The sequence below is a fragment of the Rhipicephalus microplus genome, chromosome 4 (genome assembly GCF_043290135.1).
Source record: "Rhipicephalus microplus isolate Deutch F79 chromosome 4, USDA_Rmic, whole genome shotgun sequence".
NCBI classification, from domain to species: domain Eukaryota; kingdom Metazoa; phylum Arthropoda; class Arachnida; order Ixodida; family Ixodidae; genus Rhipicephalus; species Rhipicephalus microplus.
The window spans coordinates 128,453,313-128,477,538 of NC_134703.1; the positions used below are offsets into that span (position 1 = coordinate 128,453,313).

At 47.4% G+C, this 24,226-nt stretch overlaps 1 long non-coding RNA gene across 5 annotated transcripts in view; it reads right to left on the minus strand.

Moving 5' to 3' along the window:
- Nucleotides 1–24,226, minus strand: part of LOC142814606 (uncharacterized) — a 402,191-nt gene that overhangs the window by 136,407 nt on the left and 241,558 nt on the right. For all 5 annotated transcript variants that reach the window (XR_012894969.1, XR_012894967.1, XR_012894968.1 and 2 more), the window contains one exon: nt 8,462–8,537. This is a non-coding gene — a long non-coding RNA (uncharacterized LOC142814606). The remainder of the gene's footprint in view (nt 1–8,461; nt 8,538–24,226) is intronic.

The window sequence follows — 24,226 nt, forward strand, 5'->3', positions numbered from 1 at the left end:
CCTCGGTCCATCTACGTCATGCCGATGCTGAGTTTCGCTGAAGCAATACAATATGACGTGCCAGCTCGCCCAATGAGCCGTGGCATAAGCACAATTTTTTTTAGAGGGAGACGGTTGGGGGGAGGAGGGGGGAATGTTTTTGGTCTGAAGTAGAGGCCGCAAAGAGAAGCAGGGTGGAGTCATTTTTTGCTCTGAATGCCATGGCAGAAATAACTTTTAGATAGGAGGGGGGGGGGGGGGGGGCGTGTTCTGATTTGGCGTCTGGGTTCATGTGGTTAAAGCGCTTTGCCTTTTATGCGGTGCCGTTTTCCAAAATAATGCATCTACTCTATGTTTACAAAGACGGCGCAAATAAAATTGGATGAAGTCAATATTGCCTTTCGTTAAACTCTTGGACGCCAGTGCTTATAAGACAGTCTGTTGTTTCGGGGTCAGTATACCTGCCGGGAAAAAAAAAAATGTGGTGGGAAGGGGAGATAACTTCTTAAATTTAATCCAGAGTCACCCCAGTGCTCCGGCTGTAAAGACAGCACTTAAGTAAGCAGGCGAGCGAAAGCTGGTCGCGAAAAGTGTAGCAAATAAGCGCGCGCTCAAGTCGAACGCTCGCCGCGCAGCTCGTCACAAGCAGGGCGTTTCGCGAAGCGTCACGCGAAAACGGGCGCGCCGGACTTCTGCAGCAACGAGGATTGCCGAGTGAAACATAATTTAGACCAATTCCGACCCAGCAACAGCCGAGAAGACGAAAGTTGGAGGAGACCGACGGGCTCGTGAAATGGCGTACACAGAACGAAAAAGTGGCGAGGAGGCGTGTGGCGCGGAGCAGAGAGAGCTTCGGCAGAGAACGTGTACGAGACATGCTTGGTGAAAAGAGAAAAAAAAAAAAAAAGAAAGAAAGGCGCTTGGCGCTTTTTCGGGCGGCCGGAACCGCACCACCGAGAAACATTCGTTTCGCAAAAGGGCCCGTTAATTGCTGTAAGATATGAGAGTCCCTTCCTTGCGCCACACCGCGCTCGAGGGGTTGCTTACACGTATACGTGTACGCACAAAGGAACAGTAGGGGTGCTGTTTCGACGATTCGGAAGGAAGGAAAAAGCTGGCGAAAGAGTTCGTTTAGCGAGCGTTCGCCCGGGCACGGAGAGCACTGAAAGAAGCCCCGGAGGCGCGGTCGATTTGGATTTAGCTTTGGATTGGCGTGACTTGGCTTGGTGCAGTAGTTCCCGACTCGCGACGCATCGTGGCTCCCGCTGCTCCAGCGGGCTGCCGCAGGACAAATGCAAATTGAACTGCCACTCGAAGGCACGGGTAGCGAAACAGCAAGGCGCGACACCACACCGGTTCTGTTTCGCAGCAGGAGTGCGAGACGCGCGTAAGAACAGTGAGCTCGGTCGAGACTTTGAAAGGACAAAAAGAAAAGAGTGGGGAAAAAGAAAGTACACATAGAAGACGTCCAAAGACTTTGGAAGCAGGGTGTGGAAGAGAACGTGAAGAGTGGAAGTATACGGCTGAGATAGAAGATGGGGAGGGCACCAACGCGACAACTCGCGCAGGCAGTCCAGTGGAAGAGCGTGGGTCCAAAGAAGTCGTTTATAAATCTGACAAATCCAGCAGCACGGGACTCGAGCTTCGGGCAGGGCCAGCCAGCTCACGCTTTGCAGGCACACAAGTGCAGGGAGTCTCGTAGTTTATCTTACTTTCCGGATTCGGTCCCTCCTTCTCTCCTGTTACTCGAGCGCACACGCAAGCGCGACTGTTTCTGAATTCCGCCTCCTTCGTTCGTTCTTTCGTTCTTATCCTTTCACCACCGCCACCTCGCATGTCTTAACGTGGAATCTTCCTCTTCTTCGCTTAGGGTGGTTGGTAGTACAACGCAGTCGCGCGCGAGCTCAGCGTGTCCGCCAGCCAGTCGGCTATCTACAACTACATATAGACTAACGAAACTCAGCAGCAATGCCAACTCAAGCAACGGAAAGAAAGAGAGAGAGAATGCAGAAAACGAAGCAACGGCAAAAGGAGGCCAAGCGCAAGTAGTCGCTTCCATCGGTGTTGTAAATTACGAGCCGACTGCCACCCTCCCCCCTCGCGTTTCGCCCGCCCTATACGTACAGAGTGTTGCTTGCTCGCGCGCGGCTGTTGAAAAGACTCCGCGCCGGAATTCGCCATTCGTCAGCGACTTTTGTACGTCTGCACGGCGCACTTCCCTACATGTATGGATCGAGAGACGTTGTGTACCCCTCCTCCTACCTCAGTCCCTCGCGCTTCTTTCTCTTTCATACATCTCTTCATCTTTCTTCATACCGTTGCTGCGGCTCGCCTCTACTAGTGTTTTTGTTCTGTTTCATTCGTACATTTCTTCGCACTGTACTCCATCCTCTGCGCCTCTTTCTCTCATTCGGAAGCGTTGTCTTTCGCCACACAGCGTGCGTGCCAGCGGAATGAAGCGCAGACCCGCCAGCACCGTTTGCGTAAACAGCACTGCATAAATATAGTAAGCGACGATAGTTATGTTTCGAGATACTTAATGGGGCCGCTCGAAAGCTCATCCTTTCCCGCACTTCCCCATCCTCCTCCCTCTCCTTTGAAACACTCTGCGTCCTTCAGACTTCAGATTGAAATCCGCCATTACGAAAGAAACGTCCTTCTTTTTCGTCCAGCTTCTATATGAGCTCGCAGCAGCGCCGTCTGTACGTATACCACGGTCTGGCTAACAGGACGCGACTAGAATTTACAGCCTCGGCGCTCACCAAAGAGTGATGGCAAAGGAAAGATTTAGCGCCACCACAATTTATGAGCCTTCAGCGGGCCTTCTGAGCCTGCGCCTTCCGTAGCGAGGCGGAGTCGGCAGCTAAGAAATGAAAGCGACGGATAATAAAAAAGGAGAAAAAGGATGGAGGATAGGAAAATTGGAGGAGGAGAAAAACTTTATTTCAACGTGGCAGTGCAGTCGGGATACGTTAATCTCTTCCTTTGAATGAGACCCCGCAGCTGAATCGCTGAGGTCACTTCCCTAAAAGCTTTCCCATTCAGCCAACTGGCAGAGAGAAAGCACAGGCCGACGAGCGCGCATTTAAAATCGAGTGCTGTCCCTTTTGGTTCGCCTGTGACGTTTGACACATGACGTCAATACCCTTGAGCTGCCCGCTGTCTCGGCAGAGGCAAGAAAGATGCGTCTCCAAATGTTGCAGAATATATTATCTCTAGTACACAGTGTTACTTAGAAGTAAGTCCGTCTCTGTATGATTCACGGGTCAGAATGTTGTTGATGACAGGCCTTCTCAGCCTTCCAGGTTCAATCGGCACGTTGCACAAAGGAGACTCGATAGCAAGTGTTGGTCTGAGTGTCCTGCGTGTGTCGCATGTGTTGGCCTGCGAGTTCATGGCGTGCAAAGCCACTCAGGATGACGCATCGGTATATCTTCAGATGGGTCATGACGGTTGGTGACATAATCTCGTAAGGGGGATCCTTTCTGTCGGTGCTCGCACATAGAGTCCTGTATATTTTCCGTCGCCAGCAGACGCACGATTTCCGCAATAAGCACGAAGGACCATACGCACAAGTCTGGTTCGTGGGAATGGAGTCTTGAAAAACAACTCTTGTGTTTCGTACAAGCGATGCTGAACTGGCTACGCGTCGAAGTAAATACGTCTGAACGATCGGGATACATTCGTAAGCACACCAAACCAAAGCCCGAGTATATAAAGGGTAACATACATCGCAAGCAGTCAAAAGCGGCGTGACGACTCTGTTGCTTCGGGTACACTCGCTGTGCAAATGTGTATAGTGCTGTGAACGTTCTGCGACCACAGCAAGTCTCCTAAACTCACTCACGAACTTTCCTTCTCGGAATTTATTCACATGAGACGTTTGCAGGTCATGTACTGCGCGAACAGTTGCTGAGTACTAAAAAGTTCAAGTGTGAGGTGCATCCAATCTACCTTACAGAGACTGAATAACGTTTACCTGTTTGGGTGACTTTGAAATGGCCAATCCACGAACAAAAAAAAAAAAATGGCAGCATATCCACGGAGTGAATGATGGAGAGTGGGGCGAAGAATTCGTCCGTCCATTCGTTCTTGCTTCCGTCCGTCCATGCGTCCGTCAGTGTGACCGTCCATGCGTCCATCAGCCCGTCCGTGCGTGCGTCTGTTCGTGCGTCCGTCCCTGCGTTCGTCCATGCAGCCGCCCCTGCGTCCGTTCATGCGTCCATCCATGCATCTGTCTATGTGTCCGTTCGTCCATCTATGCAACACTGCAAGTACCACCATCTCGCATCTTTTCATCATATATTCCCCATATAGAAGCACCGCCATCCAGCGGACATTCCAAGAACTAAACGAGAGGTGGCACACGCACACTTTCTTACGGCTTGCGCTTCGGGTCCACTTCCCACCTTTCACCACCTCGAGTTCATGTATATACTAGTTCACTGTATTCATGGCACTGCGGCTGAACGCTCGCTAAACCTTTCGAAAACCAAGGAGGTTACGCCCAGTGAGTACGACGTAGCAAACTTTTTCAGTCAGATAGTGCTCAATGTACATGCCAATGGCTGCTAATGGGAAATAAGAGGCGGAGAATTCGGCTTTTATATATATATACTTTCTTACGGCTTGCGCTTCGTATCTGCTTCCTATTTTTAACCACCTCGAGTTCATTCATGGTATATACAAGTTCATTGTATTCATGGCACTGCGGCTCAACGCTCGCTAAACCTTTCTAAAACTACGGAGGTTACACCCAGCGAGTATAACGTAGCAACCCTTTCTTGTCAGATAGTGCTCAATGTACATGCCAATGGCTGCTAATGGTGATCGCAGCCTGCACGTTAACTAAAAGCCGAATGCTCCTGTCTCTTATTCCCCATTAGCAGCCATTGACATGTACATTGAGCACTATTTTTTATTGTTCAAGAACGCACAGAAGAAGTCTCTCACCGGCACCACCATAAAGGTCAAAATGTTATACTTGTTACGTACTACGGGGGACGAACGGGTGCCGCTATAAGGAGTTTCGCCCCTAAAAATCACAGCATGTCCACGAAGTGAATGATGATGAGTGGGGCAAAGCTTCGGAAGGTTTTATTGGTAAACCATGAATCTTTCGTCCATCCATCCATCTATCCATCCATCCGTCCGTCCAACCATCCATCCATCCATCCATCCATCCGTCTGTCTGTCCGTCCATCCATCCATCCATCCATCCATCCATCCATCCATCCATCCATCCATCCGTCTATCTATCTATCTATCTATCTATCTATCTATCTATCTATCTATCTATCTATCTATCTATCTATCTATCTATCTATCTATCTATCTATCTATCTATCTATCTATCTATCTATCTATCTATCTATCTATCTATCTATCTATCTATCCATCCATCCGCCTATCCGTCCGTCTATCCGCCCATCTGTCCATCCGTCTATCCGTGCATCCGTCCGTCCGTCCTCTGTTTGTCCATCCGTCTGTCCGGACGCCTGTCTGTGTGTCTGGCTGTTCGTCTGTCTGTCTATCTATCAGTCCGTCCATCTGTCTGTCCATCCGTCTGTCTGTCCATCCGTCCACACCTGCTGAGTGAGTTATAGAACTATAGGCGGTCACGTATAATGTACACACCCACGGCTTTAGGAGCTTCGCCCCTAAAAACGAAGAAACGAGAATGTATCAAGGGCCTGCCACGTTTTTTTTTTCTGAGGGTCTTGCAGCAACGTATATAGTAAAACATTAAACGTAAGGAGTGCTTTAGGAAGATGTCGTTAAACAAGGGTTGATATCACGGGACACAACAAATGCTTCTGCCTGAATATGCCACGTACACAGGCATTTTTTTTTTCTTTTTCAACGAGGTAAGCACCTCGCACTTCACTTGTTCCTGTTTCCCATCACAGAATAACAGCCACCCTGAAATACCGATGTATATGTGCACGCATGTTGAGGATGCAATATCTCGCTTTCTGAAAGTGGGTTTCCACTTACTTTGTTTTTCGACGACTCAAACAATATTCACAGTATTATTATTTTTTCGTTGCTGCGGAATGCAAAAATATTCTCGGAAGAGTCGACAAAATAGAACGACAGAGATGTCTGCTCGAAAACGCGAGTAATAAGCTACCTCTGCCACAATCGCGTTGCTGGATGCGACCGTCGCCTTTCGGTGGAGTATTCGCGTTTCCAAAAACTGGGCCTACGATTTTCAGCGACTCTTTCTATGGGCTGAACGCCTCGACATTGATTCCTGCCCTTACGGAAACTGCTATTAAATTTCCGTAGTCCACCCCGTTAAACTGTAAAAGAAGTAAAATGCAACAGCATTTCGCCCTCGTTAGGGTGCAATTTCAGCGCAGCATAACAATAATTACTGTTATATCATACGAAAACAAAGAAATGCGCAAACGACAAAGAGAAAATAGGGAGGGAGCAGTCTAACAACTTCCTGCCAACCAGGGGGGGAGGGGGGCACAACGCCCGCCTGCCCTTTCAGAAAGCTTGAATGGAAGCGGCAGTTGAAAATAAGACCAAACACAACGTGCAAGCATATCACGCCAAACGATGCACGGAGAGCACGTCATTCGAGTGGGCGATCTAAATATGCAGGCCGGTAAAGGGCGCCAAACGAGTGCCCGATCATCGTGCAGTGCTCGGGTACAGCGCACACGCGCTGTACTCCGTGGGGGGAGGCGGTTTCGGCGCGGGCGTTGGTTGCAGCTGGGGCCGCGGCTGCAGTGGCTCCGTCGGCGGCCATCCATTAACCCATTAACAATTCCGGCCCAGGGTTTCTCCGACGGGCGGCTATCGGAACGCTCCTCGCGCGGGACAGCGCCATCCATTGCGGCCTGTCTGGGCCGGATTTACAAGTGCCTAGGCCTGGATTAGAGGCGCGCCCGGGGCCGTCCCCTTGGACCCCTGTATTCTTCATAGGGCCTCCTTGTAATCAATTGCGCGCCCAAATCCGTCGGGATAGGCGCCTCGTGGGAGATCTAGAAGAGGGGGGAGCACAGAAGTGTGCGTGCCAGCCCAACAGCGCGAAGAACAGCGAACGAAAAGGAAAAAAAAAATACAAGGGTCTGCCGGGAGGAATCCAATTCTTACTTCTGCCTGTGGTGTCCGCCATGCTTCTGCTGCTGTTGCAAGCCGCGGCCTCGTCTAGCGTGTCGCCATCTTTTTTTCTTTCGCTTCCATCGGTATACTGCGTATACTACGACCGCTATTTCTTCTTCAGCAGCGGGCGCGAAACTTATTTTCTCTTTTGCAAGGCTACTGGCAGCAGAGCGGCAGCCGCCGTGAGATGGTAGATATATAGGTTCGATCCCCTCTTCGAAGCTCCAGACCCTTGCGAGGCACCTTTTATTTCTTGCTTTTTTTCCAAAGCCGTATTCCTCTATCCTTTATATTCGTCCTCGATCTTTTTTCCTCCGCACTATCGAAACCGAGTTTGGAAACAAACGTCGGATCTCTTCTCCGGCGAGAAAACGCGGGATTAAGCATGGCACTCGCGCGCTGCACCCCCTCTACGCTTACGCTGTGCCGTCTTCAGGCATGCAGCGAGCTTGGTCGGCCCCGTCGAGGGGATTTGGGCGCACACACGCGGATGGGTGCCCAGCGAGATCTCCTCACGCGATATAAAGTATACGAAAAAAGAAACAGCGCTGCGTAAATGAGGACGTGCCACGAGTGGGAGGAATGCGTGTGCACTTTCACGACGCTGAAAAGGAAGAGCCAAGCCGCGATATCAATTTCAGCTTTTTCGATCAATTTCGAAATCACTTCCAATCAATATTGGGGCCTCTCTGTCTAGTATATGCGTTCTGTTTCATTCCCGGTTTTAGAATCGTTTGAATGTTGCCCCTAAGATGAAGCCAAGTATAGTTCGCATCTACGTAGAATATAATTACATTGCGTTAGACTAATATTAGGTTGGTTCGAATAACAAAACAATCCGTTAAACCCTGTTTTCTTTTACTAGACCGCATAAGTTACTACCTATTCTGAGAAAGAGCCACGAAGTTTAAAAAAATACCAAGGCGTCGCTAAGGTTAACATGTGATGTCAATCAATTTTAATTGTGACACAACTAGGCTTCAATGTAGTAACTTATCAATCTAATAATGCAAGGTAAGAGCGTAGAGGTACGAGCATCCCATTGCGTAGTACAAGTGCGCCGTCAGACACTGTTTGCAAGACATTGCTGCCAAACAAGGCTTTGGGCGGCAATATCTCGAACTTGAGCCACGCAGGTGACGTCAAATAACTTTGAAGCTGTACTAGATGCTGAATGAAACACACATTATGTCAGGGGTTGCGCACTGCACATATATACTCACATAGCAGCACCCGTCTATAAATTTACTAGAAAAGTGGAATACTAAGCTTAATGTTCTTTTTATACACCTCATTATCTCCCTGGAAAGCACCCCCGCCTACACACACAGAAATCTGTATGCACGTACGATTCAATACTCACATAGTGATGCTGATGTTCACAGCTGAGTCGAGTCCTTCCGGGACAGCTTTAACTATAGTTTGTCAGGATGCGCCATCTGCAGGCAAAGCAGGCACAAATTAAAGGCACGCAATAGGCACTCAACATTGGGTGACGCAGTGTATTAAACATCCAATCCGAGTAGTCCATGGGAATGCATCTGATGAATATTTCATCCCCGCATACCTTAAACCTAAACGACCGAACTTTATGATTTATTATTATATACTTACAAACACAACCTGAGCAATATATCGGGTACCCTTTTATTCCGCGCAATAGTATAGAAAAAAATACGAAACAGGTATAGGCTGCAATATATAAACGAAGCCACGCAGAAGAGAGGCTGCGCAGCCTATGCGAATACAGCATCACGCCCCGCAGGGAGGAGCTGGCGGCTGGTAAACATACATATTTTCATAATTAATTCATAACGGAAAATTATTGTATAAAGTAGACGTGCGAATTCAGGGGCAGGTTGTACCTTGTAGTTTGCAATAAACTATAAAAAAACTGGTAAAGAGTGAAATGAATAAAATATATGTCATCACAATAAAAACATTGATGAACATTTTCCTGTTAAAAGAACTTTTTTTTTTAGTCTTGCTCTCTTTTGATATATGTAGGGGCGTAGTGAGCACGTCACGCTTGTGAAAATTGAGGTTTTATTTGTTTGTCGCGTTGCTTCGTTCATACTGAATTCGCAAGCCATTCTATACTGTAATTCATTCTTGTCATTTGTTTGGTTTTCATGCATACAAGTCAAGAGGGGTAGCCGGCATAAATTACGGTCAACTAAAAATTGTAGAGCGAGAAATAGTAAATTGAGAGAAAGGCATGGAGGTCAACCAGAACTGTAGCGTTTCGTTTGCTACCCCGCACTAAGGGGGATGGGCAAATGGGCACGAAATATAAGAAGGAAAGCAAATAGAAAAGAAGACGAATGAAAAGATAAACACAAGCGGGGATGCTATAGCCTATTCAATAGGCCAATACCACGCAAAAAAGTTCAATGAGGCCTTGAGTGATTTTTTGTGCGAATACACATCGTGTCGGTATTCGAGCACTGACTGTTCTGAGAAGGGTCTGTCGTCAAGGCGGGTTCACAATGTCTGCGCGCTGTAGCGAGGCCAGGGACAAAAAACGCGCCCTATAGTTTCATCGCTGGCGCAATGGTCGCAAGCAGTACTGTCTTACGTGCCGATTCAGAAAGCAAAAAAAAAATGGTGAAAGCAACACCAAGCTACAGTCGGCAAAGCACCGCTGTCTCGAGTCGAGACAAGGTTCGTAGAGAAGCCGAAGACAGCGAGACTGGTCCAGCCATGCAGTATAGCGTGCACCGTAAACATTGTGTATTCCATAGTATTTTTACGTCTTCGTTAGCAATCTGCCCTATTTTCATGGCAGAATCAGTCTTTCAGAATGGGATGGATTATGGTACACCGTCTCCGTCTGCAGATTGAGGGGCTGCGTTGGCTTGTTCATCGACCAGCATGCCGCACTGACTCAGAAGCCACTGAAAGTTGATATCATGCCCTTCGACAGAGAGATGCTAGAGCATCTTTCTAATTTCGAACACTCGCTGTTTATGAGGTCACCGCTCTAAGGCGAATCCCAAACACTGCAATGCTGGAGCATGTTTCCTGGAGCGTGTTCAAGAAAAAAAATGGTAAATTATTAGAGATCATATGAGGGTATACCAGATAAACTAAAAATGCTTCAAATTGAAAGAAATAACGATGGCGGTGTCATTGCGAAATGGTACCGCCATCAATTGATTGATTGATTGATTTGTGGGGTTTAACGTCCCAAAACCACCATATGATTATGAGAGACGTCGTAGTGGAGGGCTCCGGAAAATTTGACCACCTGGGGTTCTTTAACGTGCACCCAAATCTGAGCACACGGGCCTCGACATTTCCGCCTCCATCGGAAATGCAGCCGCCGCAGCCGGGATTTGAACCCGCGACCTGCGGGTCAGCAGCCATGGTACCGCCATCAATTAGGAGTCAAATAGAAGAGCGCCTAAAGCTGAGGATGGCTCTCCTGTAATAAATGACAGTAAATAACTTACAAGAAAATAAGCGCTAGCCCATATTAAACCAAATAACGTGCTGCGAAGTCAGAAATGAAATCCGAACAATCATTCCGCTCGTCCCGCGACGAGGGTCGCGAAATTACAATCGCGCGTCAAGCGACGATCCGTGCATAGACAAATCGCAGACCTGATCGATGTCGCACCCCGAAAACGCTCTTTTAAAACTCTCATCCCCGTTCCACGGTGTGGGCGACTTGATCGACGCGTCGGGAACGGACACCTCCTAATTCACAAGCAGCGCCGAATTAAAAAGAGCTCCGCCGTTGCCAAAACCTGGGTCGGGGATCCAGTTTCCTCGTACCCCGCTAAGCACGCAGCTCGTTAAAATTGTTCCACAGGGTCCAATCAGTCAGTACCCGACGCTTTCCATTTCGCACCGCACTCTGCAGCTCTTGCACCCCCTCACACCGAGCATTTCTCAATGATCTGCGGCGTTCTAGCCACAGCCACGGCGTCTCACGCTTCTGACAATGCAACCGCTTCTTATGTATACGGCTGCCCTCGGAGATCGTCGATGAAGAAGTCTTTTAATAACGGGGCCCCGGGGATCACCCTCTCCCCTTTCTTGTGCGTAGAAGATTTAGCCCCTCCGACCTCGGCGGATCGTTCGGGTGTTGAGCATATGCGTTCCAATAAAAATTGAACGGTCTTGGAGGGACACAAGACTGCGTACGACCACCCGTCGCAACTTGATTGAAATCTTCCCTCGTGCGCTCTCTCTCTCTCATTCTTTCTTTCTTTCTTTCTTTTAGGTATCCAATCGACTGACAGGGTACCGCGAACCAGCCATGGGTTGGGCTCGGGCGCTACAGGGCTAGCCTCTATTCTAAGAAGATTACGGAGGGGAAAGAAGAATTACAAAAAAATACAGAACAAAGGTTTTCGTGCGTGCGCCTGGTCGCTTTGTCTGGCCTGCTAAAACGGCTTTATAACGCATATAAATTTTCCTTTTTCATCGTTAACCGAGATTGATAGTTTTAGAAAACAGCATTCCTCTTTCGCGTTAGCTGTCTCTTTCTCCTTGAAATACTTTCGAATATCTATAGCTACATGGAGAAAAAGAAACAAAAAGAACAGGAAAAGAAACTGTCTTGTTTCACACAGAAAAGTCAGGGGACCCGCTGCAGTCCCCGCGGTGGGCAGGAAGGTCGACATTGATTGAAAACGTATTCGAGCAATCTAGATGCAATACTTCTCCCTGCCCTAAAGTGTCTCCCGGCTGGTCACGGATAAAACAAAAAAAAATAAAAGAAAGAAAAGATAGAGCACGCGGTATAAAGTTTCTGGCACAGTGAGAGGCGAAAACTATTAATAAAATTGCGCGAATGAAAGAGAAAACAAGAAATGGAAAGAAGGATGGATGCGTGCGGAAAATTTGCGAAAGCTGTGCCAATACAAGCAGACTTCGAGGTCCTGCATTGCTACAGCTCGCTCACCCGCCCGTATACGTCTATATACTGTCCTGCACACGCTCGACTGGACTGACGCGTCCTCTGGTGGAACTGTATAGGGTCCGTGCGAAGCTATAGAGAGACACGCGCGATAGAAAAGGGAAAGCACATACACGAAGGCAAAGTGTACGAGTTGTACAGCGGGTGTACCGGTGTATACGATTCGAAAAAAGGAGGAAAGAGAGAGAGAGAGAGAGAGAGAGAGAGAGAGAGAAAAGGGGCGCGAGAGGAATTCCGCAGGAGCGTTTAGGGCGAGCGCTCTCGGAAGCCGAACGAAGTTAGTCGCGAGGAACGGAGAGGATCCCAAGCGCGAACCGTGGGTGCCGTTCCCTCTCCCGGTCGCCCACGCATCCACCCGTGTTTAAAGTCCTTTCGATCTTAGACGCGTGTCTATATATGGACTTCTCTGGGATTGGTTTGCGCGTAGCTGGAAACAAAATGTCATTCGTCTTTGAAGGAGGGTGTGCTGACTGGGGGAGGAGGACGGGGATGCGGAGCGTCGTTTGGCTTATTCCCAAGAATGGATCCCGCTGCAACTTTAAGCTGCTGCTATATTTTTTTCAGTTTTTTTTTTTGTTTCAACTGTCGCTGTTTGAACATTCTGCGTGACTTAAGTTTAGCGTGGTACTCAGTGTACCTTAGGGCTCCCCTTAAAAGGGAGCACTAAGGGAAAGTCGATGTTGCTGGAATGTTGTGCCGGCACCTTTCGTCGCCGGCTGCAGAAGCCTGCGTCAGCTGATCTGTGCTGAGGAATTTGGGGAAATTTCCTGACAGATTTTACCTCTCCACAACGACACAACGTGCAATTTTCAGTTTTTTTTCTCTCTATTTGTTTGCAACATAACCAACCGTCGGGATGACGCACTGTTGTGGACAACCATGATGCCGACGAACTGATGCAGTACACAATAGAAAATATGGTCATCAATACAGATGAAATTCTTTTATATCAAAACTTATTTCCGAATCCACGTCACCTCCGGAAAGATAAATAAATCCAACTTGTTTGTTTCGCAGTGACTAAAACTACGAAATCGTCGCATGTTTCATTCAGCCGTTTTCAGAAGCATTCATATCTGGCGTTGTTTTTTTAGACAGACGCCGCTTGGACCAGTATGTTTTCTGGAAAGGCCAGGAAAAAATTTCAGCCACTCCTGATGAAATGCATATATATTAGCGAAGGCAGCTACCCCATTGCAAAAGGAACGCTTAGGTGAAAAAAAAAATGTGCCAATTGTTTCCATGCCTAATCTTCATGCTGCCACACACACTTCATCCAAGAACTTAGCCGAAGGCTGTTGAATTTTTCGCTGCACATTTACAACATCATCCTCTTCCTTCGACGATTTTTCATGCACACTCTGCTCAAATTCTGTATGTAATTTGCAGCAAGCATCCGGCAGTGAGAAACAGTGCTACATTTTTCAAGTGAAGCTGCAAAGCCACAACAGGTTTATATGCATATTGGCTATACCAATGCAGAGCACGTGCGATCAATTTGCTCGCGAAAGCTTATGCAACGGCCCACGGTAAATTATTCTTGGCTGGAGTTCAAAATACTGGGGGCGCCCGCCGTTAGCTGGAACGCAGCTCCTGGATTTGCATTAACCAATAGGGGACATGTATTTTTACAGTTCGGAAGCGGCATAAAATCCGTGTTTTTAACTTACGGAAGCGCGCGTGATGATACACTATCCCAGCTCACGGTCAAATAAAAATTAGAACGCACGTTTTATTAACACGCCGGGAAATGTAACGGTGAATAGACTTCGTACCTCATTATACATTTCATCTCTCACGAATGAAAATTCCCATGACGCTGCCAAACCGGGCGATGCGCTGTATGCCTCCGGCGCTGAAGCCGGTCATCCATCAGGCAGGAAAACAAAGCCGCGACGAGAGCTGCGAAGCGGTCCGTCCACCGCACCAGAACAGTATACGAAGGGGCAACACGTGACGAATCGCACCTACACTCTCGTTAAGGCGAGCAAACCAGCCTACGGCATCCCGAGTGCCCTCCTGCATGCGGAAATGTTACAGAACGCTACCACCAGGGGGTGGAATTCCCTTGTGTCTCAACGCCAGCCACACACCCGGGGAATCCATGGGACTCGAGTGACAGGCCGGCAGGCTAAGCTTCAAGCTCTCTGCTCCAGCAGCTGCGGGAATTCGGGATAGGGGGGACTTGCCAGCCGAATAAATATTCAAATAACCTGTCGGACGAGGTAGGCTCAACCTGCCCACCAACTCGGAACGATTGCCTCGCGCTGCCGCTTGGTGGCGCTGCACGCACCGAATCTTCGCGGCAGGCACGCATGGCGACACCGCTACGCTCCGCGCGTCTTTCTCCTAATACCTCTGCCTGACGTCATGCCTCCCCCTTCTGAGGCCCAATGATGGAAAGCCCAAGCCCGGCGTGATGTATGGACCTCGGTGCTACAGCTCCGCACCCCCCTCTCCAACGGCACGCGGTGTGGCGCTTGATGCGCTCCCGACATCCCACGCGCGCTTTCGAGAACGAGTCGTCGCGCAACAAGAGAAAGCCCCTATACGGGAAGCGTTTCGCAGCTGGGGAAAAATAATCCCCCGCTTGCACCGGCGACGAGGGGATTCGGCGAAGCCGCCTTGCCCTGCTTCTCCTGTTGCGCGGCGCAAACACTTTCCGAAGCACCGCGTTGTTGCTCCAGACCCTCTTATATACCGAACATCCCCGCGTGCCTTCAACCAGTAGCGTCCCGTGTGCCTGCGCGCAATCATACATATATATATTGTACACAGCGAGAGGTTGCTGCCGGCCGCATCTGCAGTGTTTCCCAGCGTATACAGCGCTGGTCACTTATCATCTCGACATGTCGAAGCCTCGGCATATATATATCATTTCTTCCGATGGACGGTGTGGGGCAGTGCCCTGCACGTTAATAAACGGGGGACAGGACCGCCGGCCACGCGGCGAGCTGGCGGTGATTTATGACCGAGTATAGCATGAGCAATGTCGCAACTCTCGGCAGGTGCGGCTGCCTCTGAGCGAAAACGAGAACAGCGTTGTTAAGAAATCGCGTCGCGTGCGTGTGTGCAAGGCACGCGGAAAACTTAATATCCGAAACCTCATATACCGAGTTCGAGCAGGAACCCGTTCCGGTCACACCTTTCGTTCAGTTTGCCTTCCTTCGAGTGGCGACGTGTCTGCGGACCTCGAGATATGAAACGAGGGACTCCTGCGGAGTCAGCGTCCTTTTCTTTCTTCGAAACCGAGTTTGTCGGCGACAGTGCTTTCAATATACTTCGAGACGTGGCTTGCGGCTGCTTTTGTGGTTGTTTATGATACGCGCGTTCCCGTGGCACACGGACTTTCTACGCCTTTCTTATTTCAGGTCCGGAGACCACAAACACTGCACACGGAGTCGCAGCGCGCCGAGAAAAAAAGGCGAGGAGAGTCCGAAAGAGAGCGAGCTGCATTCGGTTCCATTTCGGCTCCATGCGTCTCTGCCGAATACTAATATCGAACCACGAGTGAGGCTCGTCTCGAGAAACGGGCGGGTTTTCCCTGGTTGGTGTATAGCGTGTGTGTTCAGCGGCGTGCAGGGTCTCTCCCCTACGTAGGTGCCCATACTTCATCCCGCTGGCCCAGACGGTGCTATGGTACGCACAGCATCTTGTTTCTGTATAGCAGCCCGCGACACAACGCCGTCTCAGCGAGGGTGAAAGGGAGGGAGATCTCGACAGCGAGCTTGTGCGCGAGTTCGCCGTCGATGTTCCCATATATCTTCCTTCGGGCGTATATATCCCTGCGTACCCCCTCCCCCCCCCCTTTTTTTTTTCTTGTTATCAGCCCGCACTGGTGCGCGCGAGCGACGCATTGCAGCCACACGTATACATAAGCAGCAGAAAGAGCAGTGTGGCAGCAGCACCCTGCCTCCTTATTCCTGCTTGCCTCTATCCCGTCCGCCCGCTGCGCCCTCCCACGCCGAGTAATACCTTTATTAATTTCAGCCCAGTGCAACGGCAACGAGACATTTCTCATTAGCCGGCGCCATCCGTCATTGCCGTGGAAATAAGATGCGTCCGGGGAGAGGGACGCGCCCGGGAAAACTTGCTGGCTTATACTGGCTAGCCTGCTGAGCTAGTGCTGGCTAGCTAGACAACTCCACCCTCCCCCTCTCACTCCGGCACCAGCACCCCTGCGAGGCACTTCCCTTCCCCGAGCTTTCCTTGTTTGGCTTCTTATATATACAGGCGAGCCGTCGCAGCCATTCATTCCCATTTACGAGGCTTATTATTTGCGCCGGCACATTAAGGTTGCAGATGTCCTCGCTGTCACCAGCCCCTTTTGGCTGTTTCCCTTTGTTGAACCGCACGTGGTGCGCTCGTATGCGTCGCATCTGAGGAAGAAAAAAAAAAGACTGCAGACGTAACGAAACCGTTCCTCATATACGCTGATAACGCAGACCCGCGTGGCTCGAGGCTAGAACGAGCATGTTTTGCATTTATGACTCTTTCGCATTTCCCGAGACGTGGTCTGCGAATGCGAAGAGTGCTGTGTCGCAATCTAACTGGTCTGCCGCACGCTAACCATAAATCCATCGATAAGTACACCGACGGCGGCACTACGGATGGTACACATGTGAGGCAGGTGTCAGTTGCAGGAGTGTGGACATGCGAAATAATGGGATATAGGGAAGCGCGTACGGTATTCCAAATGGATTGTCGTGTGCCTGGTACGAGTGTGTGATACACGACATCGTATATCTGTAGATGGTGCGTGAGTCACACGACTCAACTGGCAGATGCTCTCGTCGTTTCTCGGCGTAACAAAAACATCACGTTGCGCAGGTGAGACACGTGTTCGTGGCGAAAACAAACAACAAAAAATGTTGCTCACTACCATTAAGCTTTGCGTGTCGTTTAGCAAGCTGCAAATACGGACAACAAGAAAACGCAAACTAAACCCATAAACTCCACTAGCCTGAAAAGAATTCAGACAAAATGAATACGTTATCGAAAACGTGCGAAATAAGAAACGTATACATCGTTATGAGAGAGGGGGGAGAGGTGAACAACAAGAGAGAAGGCAGGGAGGTTAACCAGACACTTGCCCAGTTTGCTACCCTACGCTGGGGGAATGGGAAGGAGGGCATAAACACGCGAGAGAGAGGAAAGAGAAGTGAAAGAGAGAAAAAAAAAAGGATTGTCAGTCAATGGGCTGACGCGTATGCAGCGGTGGCACTACACAAAAGTTAAAAATGGTCACGTAGGCCTGTAGTTCTCAGAAAGCACAAGACAGCTTTGTACAAGAAATACGAAAACGGTAGGACAGGGAAGATGGAAACTTGCGATGACAACAAGCACACTCGTCTAACATATAGGTCTATAGAACTGAACTGTCGGAACGTCGGCTTGACACAACCCCTGTTTACAGATTTTTCATGAAGAAAGAATCATTAAGGAAACGTATTGAACGCGTGCTGTATTTAGATAGAATTAGTAAGTGTAGCTGTTCCCAGTAAGTCTGAGTGCACGGCCTAGCAGCACTTCAAAAAGGTGCTATCTTAATTTTTAATTTTCCTTTTTTTTCTTTCCTGTCACATATTAAAATATGTAGGGTGAGCTACCATATATATATATATATATATATATATATATATATATAAGGGAAAGAAGTGTATACCTAAGGGCTCGTTTTTCCGTGTTTTTAACACAATAATAATGAGATATAACAGACAGTAATGTCAAGGAATGTACAGGGGAAGTTATTAACATTAATGGAATGTAAATAAGAAGAAAGAAAAGTGGATGAAAAAATTACCAACTGTAAGCAGGAATCGAACCTACGACCTTCGAATTACGCGTTCGATGCTCTAACCACTGAGCTATTACAGCGGCACTCCCTCCATCCACTTTTTTGGGTTTATCTGTGAATTTAGAAGTAGGAGCGACAGTCAGCGCCATCTATAAGCCAAACAACGAGTGTGAAAACACTCTTATGCGCATGTTTGGCGTCACTTAGCACGTGAACTTATTATGAGCGGGCAGCTGATTAATTGTCCCTCTTATACAACCTAAACACACCAAGTCTGCCAGTACGAGACCCTCGTTCAATGAAATAAGGGAAAGAAGTGTATACCTAAGGGCTCGTTTTTCCGTGTTTTTAACACAATAATAATGAGATATAACAGACAGTAATGCCAAGGAATGTACAGGGGAAGTTATTAACATTAATGGAATGTAAATAAGAAGAAAGAAAAGCGGATGAAAAAATTACCAACTGTAAGCAGGAATCGAACCTACGACCTTCGAATTACGCGTTCGATGCTCTAACCACTGAGCTATTACAGCGGCACTCCCTCCATCCACTTTTTTGGGTTTATCTGTGAATTTAGAAGTAGGAGCGACAGTCAGCGCCATCTATAAGCCAAACAACGAGTGTGAAAACACTCTTATGCGCATGTTTGGCGTCACGTAGCACGTGAACTTATTATGAGCGACATTATATATATATATATATATATATATATATATATATATATATATATATATATATATATATATATATATATATATATATATATATATATATATATATATATATATATATATATATATATATATATATATATATTACAGCAATGCATTTGCATTTCGCTCGTAGTCGCTGCTTTCTCTAATTATCCTGTGTGTGTTCAATATAACTGTGAGCATGTAATTAATAGGTCGGCAAAACTTGTGAAGCTCACTCAGATTCACTCATTAAGTACATATTTCGCTGTAGACTCATTCGGACTCATAAAATTTTTCCTTGGACGAACTCTCGCGCACTATTGAACTCTTTTTCTTGAAAGAGATGACAACATAAGATGAAGTTATCAAGAACTTTCCCGGAAGAGTCGGCGAGAGGGAGATTAGGGCACCCCTAAAGCACCTAATTCGCACCTCTGGTCGATAAATATAGAAACGGTGTATTAACGACACTGCTTTTGGAATACGTGTGCATAGGCGTGAGTCCAAGTAAGCTGGATAGTAATGCTCATGAGTATGGTCGGAAAAAGAGTGAAACTCACTCAGCCTCACTCAGGAAATATATATCTTGCGCTTTGGACTCACTCTGCCTCAGACTCACGGCTAGATCTGAGGACGAGTAGTGACTTCCATAAAACCATAATAACGAAGGTGGCGGTTCATTATGATGAAATATAAACATGCTAATACTCAAGCGAAGCATAAAGAGAGAGAGAGAGAGAGAAGATGCAAGGAAAGACAGGGAGGTTATTATTATAATTATTATTATTATTATTAATAATAATATTATTATTATTATTATTATTATTATTATTATTATTATTATTATTATTATTATTATTATTATTATTATTATTATTATTATTATTATTATTATTATTATTATTATTATTATTATTATTATTATTATTATCAGGTGTTTAGCGCCCCGGAACCACAATATGATTATGAGGGGCGCCTTAGTGGATCCGAAATTTTTCATCACGTGGTGTTCTTTAACATGCACTGGCATGGCACAATGCACTGGCCTTTATCACTTCGGTTCCATCGAACTGGGATTGCCTCGACAGGGATCGAACCCGCCACCTTCGGCTCAGCATTTGAGGACCGTAATCACTACACCACAACGGTGTACTTACCGGTGGAAGGAGTCTAATGCATTCATGCGCACGTTTCCAGAGACTGGATGCATTCGCATCATCATCATCATCATCATCATCATCATCAGCCTGACTACGTCCACTGCAGGACAAAGGCCTCTCCAATGTTCCGCCAGTTAACCCGGTCCTGTGCTTGCTGCTGCCAATTTGTACCCGCAAACTTCTTAATCTCATCTGCCCACCTAACCTTCTGTCTCCCCCTAACCCGCTTCCCTTCTCTGGGAATCCATTTAGTTACCCTTAATGCATTCGCATACTCTTCCGCAAATGGGAAAAAGAACATGAACCGCAGACTATATATATTCGCCATACACTCCTTCGCCGGAAAGAAACTCGAATTTACACGAAACGTGACGCACAACCACGCACGCAACCCACGCGGCGAGCCGCTGTAGACGCATATACATACAGCGAGAGCCCGTGGTGTGTTACTCAAAGATTTATGACGCATGCGCGTCGTAGGTGAAACAGAGAGTGCGATCCTCGAGAGATCCAAGCACGTCCCGCGGAACGCAAACACGGTGGGACGCGCGGAGAAAAAATAATAAAAGTAACTATAAAAAAAGCACCCGCGGATATGCACTTCTCAAAGGCGGCTGTGCGGGAGTGCATCTAACATCGGAGCTTTGGATTGGATTTAGATTGCGAGTGCACCATATGAGAAATGCATGGAAGGTTACTGCGAAGGTGCGCTCCCGTTGGCGTTGGAGGGTTGACGTTTACAGAGGTATATGCATCCAGAAAGAAGCGAGGAGGAAGGAAGGAAGAAAGCAACAAAAGGGAGAAGGCAGGGAGGTTAACCAGAAAGACATTCGGTTGGCTATACCCTATACCGGGGGATTAGAGAAGGGGAGGGAGAAAAAGTGAGGGATAAAAGAAAACAACACTAGGCGGTCCTTTCCACAAGTGTGCCAGTTTTTCTGCAGGAGCGCGCCTATGTCTAGAAAACAATGCATGGTTTAAGTTGCTTTTCTCACGATTCACCCACGCAGGGCGAACATACTGATCGTTGAAGACGTGACGTGAGGCTGCTGGTTGTACCAAGAATGAATTTTACTGAAAGCACAAATAGGCTTGGTTTATACGAACTAAGGGGTTAGAAATACGGACACTGTGAAATTGCTTATTTCTTCATAACGTGCACATATTTCCAACAATATACTTAATCGCAAGGGATGCAATTTGTGATTACCCCTTATAATACAATGAAGGGACACTAAAGGGCAAAGCAATGTCTCCCGTGATAGCGAATCAGAATTTAACAATTCCCGAAAAGAACGCTTACTTACCCTGACATGACGCTTGGTAAATGAAAATAGAAAAGAACGCACGAAAAGAAATTTCTAGAGCAGACGCCCCACCCCGTGACGTCATACATTTTCAAGGCGTCTACCGGGTCCTATCTATAGCTTCTAAACGATAGAAAACAAGTACATTGTCACCTGTGGGTGCCATAGACTTATAGCATACGAAGTTTCAGGAAATTTCGTTGCGCCAGTGTAGCGAAAATGCGAAAAATACATTTTGAAATTTGTGACGTCACGTGCGGAGATTATGGCACAAAATTTAAAATAAACCTCAACCTTGATTCTCAATGCTAATAATGAAGTTATGACAATGAAACTTCTGACATTAGAATTCTCAGAAATCATTTCCTTTAAACCAAGTGATTGTTCATATCTTAAGTGTCACTTCAGGAACGAGCGCAGTTCGCGAAAGCTGGCACGTATAGATAGATATGTACAACTGCGCGTGGTTTAACTAACAAGCGCTGCGCACTGATCGTAGCAGGATTATTACAGTAAAATTAGTTTTCACGACACTCAAACATGGAGATGCTAACGTGTGCCAGTCAAGACAAACAAAAAAGTGTCACACTTAGTTTGCTCACAGGCGAAAAATTAAGCCAATACTGATATTGTAAAATATTCAAGGATGGCCACAGTGCTATAGACATCACTTTGATGCCAAGGCGTGATTTCCAGCAAAAAAAAACACACAAAAAAGACGCGCGAATCGGGCCAAAGATTTCGGTTGTTAGCGGGCATGATTTTCGCAAAACCACGACGCCCCATAGTAAACTGCAGCATTCGCCCCAGTTTAACGCAGCATGTAATTGCGTTTCGTAACTGCCACTTTGTCCCCACATTCTCGCGCCACACCCTGCGTTCTTCCTTCTGAACAATGAGGTTACTACCATCATTACGACACAATGGAGTATATAAGGCGTCGTCGCCAAGCCATCATGCTTCTTTCCTTTACCGTTTCATTTCGGGGCGCGCCTCATGGATGTGCCTTGTTCGTGTATACCATCTTGGGCTCATTAGACACCAAGGTCGGGGCACACGCGACAACGTATAGGAACAAAGCGTGCGAACTCACCAAAGTGTGTATATACCCTTGAGTGTCCTTCCGCATCAGTCGTCCGAGTTAAATGACCGCGAGCAGCGGGTCTGTTTAGGTTCAAGAGAGACGAGCATGAAGCGTTGCCAAGAGCGCATGCCTGGGTATACGTAAACTGCGGTATGCGGGCATCTCCGCACGGTTTTCGCTTCTTTGTCGGGAAGTCGATCTTTTTTTAGCCGGCCAGGGGAAGGGTCGGTGGCCCGGGGTATACACTGTTGTTGTAAGAGTCGTCCTCCGCGTCTCGTTCAACTTTGGGGCGATGATTTACGCCGGGCGCACGCTCGGAGACATACGACGGAATTCCAGCGTCTGCTTGATAAACGAACTCGGAGCACCGCTGAGTGGCGCGACGTACACACTATTATTCTTCTGCCGTCTGTGCCTTCTTGAAAATTATTGACCTGTCTTGCGGCAATCGCAGAAGACACTGAATTGATAGAGAGATCGTTAACTGGTTAGAGATTGAGTAAAGACAACGATTTCTGCTGTGACATGGGACGGACGATATTGAATAGCGAAACTTTAGCGACCATTGAGCTAATGTTCAGCAAAAAAACACTGTGCTTATCGTGTGCGCGTAAGTACGCTATCTAGGAGCGAAGATCGATATGAATCTTCGCACGTTCCGAGCAGTATTCCGCTATACGGAATGCGTTGCAACAACGTGACATACTTATCTCCTTCACGACGAGTCAAATCACAATGAACATTACTAGGACGTATCTGTAGAGTCACTCAACCAAAAAAAAAGAAACCTAAAACTAAAACTAGACCTTTCACATTGCAGATGTATGTGCTGTTGGAGCAAGAAAATAAACACCTTGGAGTTCGAACGAACCAGCCTCCAAGCCACGTATGGCAATGAATGAACGAAGAGCTGAATTAGTAAGTGAAGGAAGGAACCAACGAATCTTCTCTCAGCTGCCTCGTACGCCCTTCCGATGTTTACTTCCCACTTACGTTCTTGGAACGTCACTTTTGCACCGACAAGCTTAATTACGCTAATGCGCTGTCACCGTCAAGCTACCCAACACTGCATGATAGTTTGCAGGTCCATGCAACGTATTCATTTTCAATCCTGCCTTGCTTCTTCGTATGCTCATCGCGCCACACGAAGCCGTATATTTCCATATTTACGACGTTGCCGACATCGCGGTTTTGTGAGCGGGTATAACCCGCATATATTACCGCGGCGTTCTGCAGACGCAGGTATATAATGGTTAACTGCGGCCGCTGCTTGGGAAAGGCTAGCGAGAGGGAAAATTACCAGCCTCAAAACAGCAAAGTATATAACGATGGAAAAATCTCGCTGACCCTCAACTGGATCAAAGGAACGAAAAAAAATGGAACGAACAAACGAGCAGACCGAAAAACTGGACGAAGCAGAAGGGAAGCCGTGGTATTCGAGGGTGCTCAACCGAGTTTGCCAAGAGATTCGTGCGGACGCAAGCTTGAGAGCGTCTCGCAACCACCGAAATAAATGAATGAATTCAGGGAGGAAAAAGAAAAAAAAAAAGGCCAAAGGAGGTGCACTCGGGAACTCCTTAGCCTAATTAAGATTAATTAAGGATGCCAGTGCTGGCGACGTCTCCATGCCGCTCTTGCTGCTGTTGCAGAAACCGCACAACGCAACCCAGTGGGACGAACGCACTAGACTATTACTTTTTCGCATGCAGTTTCGTTTTCACCATGGCACGCGCGTACTTATTTATTATTATTTTTTCGTCATGCATTTCTCTTCAGCTTTATGCCTCAACTTTCCCAAAGATCCAAGAACATTTCGTCATTTCTCTTTCTTTTGTTTGCTTTGCATAAATACTTCATTTGCGCGTCTAGCTTCATATTACGGTCACTATGTTTTTTATGTGTTACCTTTGCGTACAATATTGCCGACCACAAAGGCTCGCAGGGATCAGCGGGAGGCTTCTCCAATGTCACCGCATGCTCTTCAGCATTCCTTCACCTTCTATGAGTCTTTTCTTTCGAGATTTCTTTTTCTCGTTTATTTTTTTTTTTGTTCTCGTAACAGAACTGCTGAAGACGCAGAAAGAACCCCGGTGAGTATGGTAGAACACGCGGGAACGTTGGATGTGTACGCGCAACAGCAGTCGCAACTTGC